This window comes from Tamandua tetradactyla, chromosome X (genome assembly GCF_023851605.1).
Source record: "Tamandua tetradactyla isolate mTamTet1 chromosome X, mTamTet1.pri, whole genome shotgun sequence".
NCBI lineage: Eukaryota > Metazoa > Chordata > Mammalia > Pilosa > Myrmecophagidae > Tamandua > Tamandua tetradactyla.
The window spans coordinates 57,753,342-57,760,501 of NC_135353.1; the positions used below are offsets into that span (position 1 = coordinate 57,753,342).

The window sequence follows — 7,160 nt, forward strand, 5'->3', positions numbered from 1 at the left end:
TTGTTTTCTGCCCAGGACAAAGAGAGTTGAATGGGGATATGTTGGCAATCACCACCCCTGCATCCTTCAAGTCTGTAAGAGTGGCACTAATCTCTGCAATGCCTCCAGGAATCTGGTATTACTTCCGATTCACTATTTTGCTAGTAAGGGTCAGTTCTAGTGGCTTCCACTTCGCCTTTCCTACTATAATAACCCTTACTCCATGAGTCAGAGAACCAATGTGGGGATTCTGCCAGTTGCTGAGTATGCCAATTCCAATTATGCATTCTGAAACTGGGGAAATGACCACAGAATGGGTCCAGGGACCTACTTGACCCACTGTGAGATGGACCTGAGCTAGAACTCCATCCATCACCTGACCTCCATAAGCCCCTACTCTGACTGGTTCACCAGAGTGGTTTTATGTCTCATGGCATTAATGTCATTTGAGCCATTATGTAATAATATCCAAAATATCTAATCATTTCCTTTTCCCCAGTGCACGATCACCCTGGTAGCCATAAGTCTCCTGGGGGAAGGCAGGAAGGAAGATCAACAGTGTAAATTTTGGGCACTGTAACAGGCTCCTTCCCCCAGGGTACCTGACCCTCCCCTCATGCAAGGAACTCTGGTACTATAAACTGTAGCAAGTCTGGAAATTAAGGGGCTGTGATTTTATGTTTTTATAATTGAAATTAGATTTATGTTCACTTGACCTAGAATTCTTCTGCTTATAGAGCTCAAACAAGAATTTAGTAGGTTGCCCATCTATTTTATTTTTAGTTACCCCATGTTCTACTAGTCAACGCCACAAGTCTCTGGGAGTCGGATTATTTTGACTGCATCTTTCAGTCTGCTGTCCATTAAAGTGGCCCCATCCACCTTGTCTATGGTAATTAACTATCACCACACGGCTTCTGTGAACTTGGGATCCAATCATCCTCATTGTTTTTAAGGATTCTAGATCAGTGACAGCAGTTCCCACAGTAATATCTGACCTACAGAGAAGGGCGACTACAGAGCTCTTCAGGGATGATGGAGCTAGTCTCACAAATTTATTTTTCAAGGTTCTGGTGAAAGATAGTATTATGGAAATTCTTGGGGTGTGTGAGCAGGTCTTTCATGATAAATCCACTCTAAAATTCCAATCTCTCTAAGACTCTGGATCTCTTCATCTGCATTACACGAGGGCAATTACTACATTTTGACCTCAGGTAATGTTGGCCACTTTCTGATCCATATTTTATCCAACCATCCAAACAAACTGTTAATGCCCTTTCTAACCCCTTGAGCTACAATATTGAATGCAGAATCTCTGCTTAGTTGGACTATATCAATAAATTCAGCTTGATTCAACTTTATATTCCTTCCACCATTATCGCACACACTAAATATCCATACCTTCACATATTCCCTGATTTCTGTCTATATAGATTGGAAAACTTGTGCAGTTCTTTTGGAATATAGCATACCTCCTCATGGGTCACACTTTGTACCACACCTTCTGGGGCTTGTCGGGATTTTAATCCAGTTATAGGTCTTGAAGAAAAGAGGGGTGCTGAGGGTGAGTCATAAAAAGAAATAGAAGTACCTTTCAAGCCAATTACCTCAGGGCATTATGTTGCAGTTTCACTTGGTGAAGCAGGATTAGTTGCTCCAGACATTAGAGTGGGGGTTGTTTCTGCAGGGGAGGTGGTTATAGGGCTAGCAGGCACTGAAGGGTTAATCTCATTAGGTGGAAGTTGGATGGCAGACTCCTCTTGGGAGTCTGGAGGTCAGGAAGCTGTTTTTTGAAAGCAGGCTGGAGGTCTGGAAGCTGTTTCCTCAGGGCAGTCTATTAAGGTCTATCTAGCAAGGGCTCAGCAGATTCCAGGAATTCCATGTCCCCATCACCATCATTATCAAGCCATATATCTCCATCCCATGTTTCAGGATCCTATTCTTTTCCAATAAAAGCCCTTACTTTAACAGCAGATATCTTGCAAGATTGAAATTTTAATTTACATTGTAAATCTGCTACTCTCACAATGAGGGTCTCTGTCTGGTTTTCAGAGATCTCAACACTGGTGCGGCCACAGGAAATAGGGTTTTCTTTCAGAGTACACATGAAAATGTTTACATCTTCCATAAGGCACTGAGGTTGCAAATTTGAAGCCTTCAGCTCATCCCTTTCCCTTACCACTGTATCCAGCATATCTAACAACCTCATTATACCTCTTAATTCCACAAAACTCAGTAAAGGTGTCAAAAACACTCACCGAAAACCTTGCCTCATATAAGCATACAATTAGCAGAATCTAATGGTGATATTTTGCATATCTCTCTTGCCAACTCACCCCATGGACTGTCAGTTCCAACTTGATTACTGGAAACAGAGTCTATAGTACCTTTGAGCTGAATCAGATTAGAAAACCATTTGTAAAAACCTATTTTTAAGATTCTGTTTTTGAAAGCCACTCCTGGTATCAAGCTACATTAGCCAGGTTTCTCTAGAGAAACAGAACCGAGAGGAGAGATATGTAAATATGAGATTTATAAAGGTGTCTCATGCAACCATGGGAATGGGAGAGTCCAAAATCCTTAGGACAGGCTGTGAGCTGCCAGCTCTGACGAAGGGTCTGGATGACTCCACAGGAGAGGCTTGCTGGTTGAAGAAGCAGTGAAAAAGTCTCTCTTCTCCCTTAAAAGCACACAACTGATTGGATTATTTCCATCGTGGGAGACACACCTTAGTTGATCACAGATGTAATCAGCCACAGCTGTGATCAACTGACTGATGACTTAATATACCAGCCTTCTGCTTTATCAACCAGCCAGGAAATACCCTTGCAGCAACAGTCAAGCCATGTGTGTCTAGGTAGACAACTGGGCATCATCACTTGGCCAACTGACACCAGAACCTAAAAATCACAGTCAGTTTCTCCCTCTTGTCTAGGGTTTTATTGTTCATTAATTTTGCATTAAGACTCTTCTTTGCCATGTGATCCAACTTATTCTAGGTCTTTAAAGTAGCTTGCATTTAACTGTTCAGATGTTCTCAAGTCTTCTTTATCTAATTCTTGCCCTGGATATGCAGGATAGTTGGTTGTTTTTGTGGGGGAGGATTCATAGACTTTATTTACTACCTTCCTGACTTATGTGCTATTGTTTTCATGTACATTTATGACATCATAAGACATAATGTGTTTATATTGTCAATAATTATTTGTATTCTCTTCCATAGCTTTTGTTTGGGAAATTATTTATTTTAAAATTATCTTCCCAACAAATGATGAAACATTTGGATGTTACTTTAGGTTGTCATTGAAAACATATTACATTGTAAATGGAATTTCAAAATTAGATAAAAACGTGATCAAAAATCTAAGGACAATATTATGTAAGGACGAAATTAAAAATGGATAGGAAACTTTCATTTGGTGAGGTTAATCTAAAGGATGCATAACCATGTTATGTCAGATGCTTCTAAAGATGGTAACTGTTCTAGTTTTCTAGCTGACAGAATGCAATATACCAGAAAAAGAATGGCTTTAAAAGGGGGAATTTATTAAGTGCATGTTTACAGTCTTAAGGCCATGAGAATGTCCAAATTAAAGTCAGTAAAAATGTCCAAATTAAGGCACCAACAAGAGGTTATCTTCACTCAAGAAAGGCTGATGAAGTTCAGGGTTTCTCTCTCAACTGGAAAGGCACAAGGCAGACATGGCAATATTTACTAGCTTTCTCTCCAGGCTTCTTGTTTCATAAAGCTCCCTCAGGGATGTTTTCCTTCTTCAGCTCCATAGGTTTCTGGTTGTATGGGATTTCATGGCTCTCTTGCTCTCTCCAAAATGTTTCCTCTTTTAGAGGATTCCAGTAAACTAATCAAGACCCATCTGGAATGGGTGGAATAACATCTCCCTCTAATCAAAGGTTAATCCTCACACACAATTGGGTATGTCACATCTCCATGGAGATAATCTAATTAAGGTCCCAAGCCACTGTGATGAATAGGGACTAAAAGAGATGACTGCCTCCACAAAATGGATCAGGATTAAAACAAGGATTTTCTAGTGCACATAATCCTTTCAAGCCAGCACAGTAACCTTGTGCTTTTATTCAACTAAAGTACATACCAAAACTTTAGGATTTATATAGCTGTCAAGCTCCCACCTGGAAAGGGATAGTTTTGTATTTTACACCTAAATTTACTTTAAATAACTGAAGTGCAAGGCAACAGATATTTGAAAGAATTTAACAGTCAAATAACAGCTATATCATTTAGTACATTAAAAATAAAACTAGCTGTGGATCCAGGTATCTGGTGGTGTAGAGTATAAGGACGTTTTCTCTACAGGGTTTATATTATTTGTATAACTGTCTTATAAATTTGAAATTATTTCAAAATATAAAGTTTAAAAAAAAACTAGTACAGTGATAGTTAAGCAATGCCTCAAAAATATACAACTTGGAAAAAATAACCACTGTACACAATTTGGAGGTTGTTAAAGTGATCAATCACTTAGAAGGTTGAACAGTGCAAGACATGCTTTTCCAGTTACAAGCTCAAAAGAGGAGTGCAAAAAATATTAAAGCTTTTGTTAAAATTGTAAGATAAGAAAAACTTAAAATTTAAATTAAAAATGCTTCTCTCAAGTCATCTTGCCCCCTGAAATAATCTAAGAAGCTGCTCTAAGAAGTAGAGAAATACAGCAGTTCATGTCCATAGCAGTGCTAGAGCTTTTTAAGTGAGCTGACTAGGCAATTCATGCATTCATCCAAACAAATGTAGGGCATGGCCACAAAAGAGATATGAAAACATGTATATAATAATTGGGTAAGTCCCTTACCAGTAGTTTATAAAAAATTACAGTCAATACTGTAAAGGCCCCTTCTTCAAAATACTATGAAAGTCCATTTTAGTTACCCATTACTTCAACACCAAAAAACATTAATTACCTTTCAGACATTCCAGACAAAGATCACTTATAACAAAAAGACAACTTTTGTTTTAAACACAGTAGGATCCATTTAAAAAGTAGGCCTTTCCTTTCAAGTGAACAGGACATTTTCTGTATTTAATCTTAACTTCTAATCTGTCAAGACTGGGTTTAAGAACCTTATGTAATGTGTATATATGCAGAAACAAGTAAACTTACTTTAAACATTATCTGTGCAGGAAAAAAAAAACTCCTCAAAACATGATAGAACAGTTCTGGTTAGTACAAATCTATTGCAAAGTAAAAAGATACTGTGCATCAGTACAACCAGGAGAAGTGAGAAAAGAATGTTCCAATCATGAGAGTTCAAGTTAAATTGTATTCTGAAAGCCTAGAAGCCTAAGAGGACATTGCTTTGTTCACAGTGTCCTGATATGCATAACTGCTTAAGCAACTAAGCCACCTCTTCCTCTGGAGTTAGAACCACATTCCAATTTACTTTCTGTTCTGAAGACGTTTAAATTTCCTAAGAGAGTTTATGGCTTCCACTGCCTTTTTTCATTACCAAGGAGATTCCTCATTCTGCCCAGATCCTGAGGGGATTCCTACTGCACTTTGCATTACTTCTCTCAGTTTGCATTCCAGCTCTGCCAATCGTGCATACTGTCCACCTACAATCTGGGTCTGCTCTAGCAATATCTGGTCCTGGTCTTGAAGCTGTTTCTGCTGTTCTTCAACTTTGGTGTGAAGCTCAGAAATTTCATGCCTGTGAACAGCCACACCACTACCATTTGTTTTAACCTGCTGTTGGACTTTGGTCAACTCTTGTCTCGAAGGGTTTTGCTTGCAGAAGAGCTGCGTTGTTATTAGGGCTGCAGAACATCCTGGGACTGGAGGAGGGCACATGAGTTTTCCAAACACATCTTATCCTGGTAATTTCCTCTTTAGAATTGGAATAATCTTTTTATCAAAGCATTCCATTGCCCTGGAAGAAATTCCCCTTAACTCTTGAAGTACTTCACGAGCTCACCGAGGGGCTCTGGTAGAATTGACATCTCAACACTCCATAAATTTCATCAATCACCTTTCTTGGGATGAAGCACAAAGATTGGAATCTTCATACTTCATGAAAGTCATATTTAACAATGAAACCTTGTTTCAACAACAGCAAGGATATCTCATGATGAGCTAATGAATGTTTTCTCCTTTCTGACTCTCTCCTTGGGAGTTGTGCTTTAACTTGTTTCTGACATAGATTATGGTATCTCTCAACTTTCAGAAATCCCTGATTCAACACTCTTTGGCAGACTCAGTCCTTTCTTTTACAAACCAGATGGAGCTGGCTAATTTCTTCATAGGACATAAAGCTGAGGATGTTCTCAATGGCTATGATGGGCAGCACTTCCAGCATGTTGTTTAGAGGCAGCTGGTCCAGAGCCAGGTACACCAGCTGTGCAGGTTGTGCTGGGAATGGTGGGAGCTGTTGCTAAGCAGAGTTGTGGCCAAAGAGGAGCAGCTGTCCCCATGGCTGCTGCCTCCTTCCTCAGCCATTTACTCCTCCATCACCACCACCATCTTGGGGATTTGAGCGTTTTCCCTCCCATAGTTGTTTCCTCTAATTTTTTTTTAAAAAAAGTTGCATATTTTTTATTTAAGAAAACAAACAATATCTTTAGAACCACCAACAATGGACATCTTAGTTAGCTTGACCATAGACATATTTAAATAAATTATCCAAATAATCATTGTAAAGCCTGTGTTTGCACAGTAAGTTTCTTAAGCCAATTTAAAATTAAGGCAACAAGGAAAAAAATCTACATATTCAGATAGCAAAGTTCTTAAATTCTAAGTATTAAAAACTAACTTAGATACCATTTGATTGGCTGTCAAAACTGTGAAAGTTCTTAAAATATCTTGATGTTTCCCTACATTTGTTTCAAGAAGTTTTGCAGTATTTGCTCTTACATTTAGGTCTTTGATCCATTTTGAATTGATTTTTGTATAGGGTGTAAGGTAGGGGTCCTCTTTCATTCTTTTGGCTATTTAAATCCAGTTCTCCCATGCCCATTTATTGAAAAGACTCTTCTGTCCCAATTCAGCGGATTTGGGGGCCTTATTGAAGATCAAATGTCCATACATTTGGTCAATCTCTGCATTCTCAATTCTATTCCACTGGTCAGTTCTTCTGTCTTTGTGCCAGTACCATGCTGTTTTGACTACTGTGGCTTTATACTAAGCTTTAAAGTCAGGAAGTGATAGACC

At 38.8% G+C, this 7,160-nt stretch overlaps 1 pseudogene; it reads right to left on the minus strand.

Annotated features, from left to right (window-relative positions):
• Window positions 1-5,233: 5,233 nt before the first annotated feature.
• On the minus strand, window positions 5,234-6,490 carry LOC143670852 (F-box only protein 28 pseudogene; annotated as a pseudogene).
• Window positions 6,491-7,160: the final 670 nt, after the last annotated feature.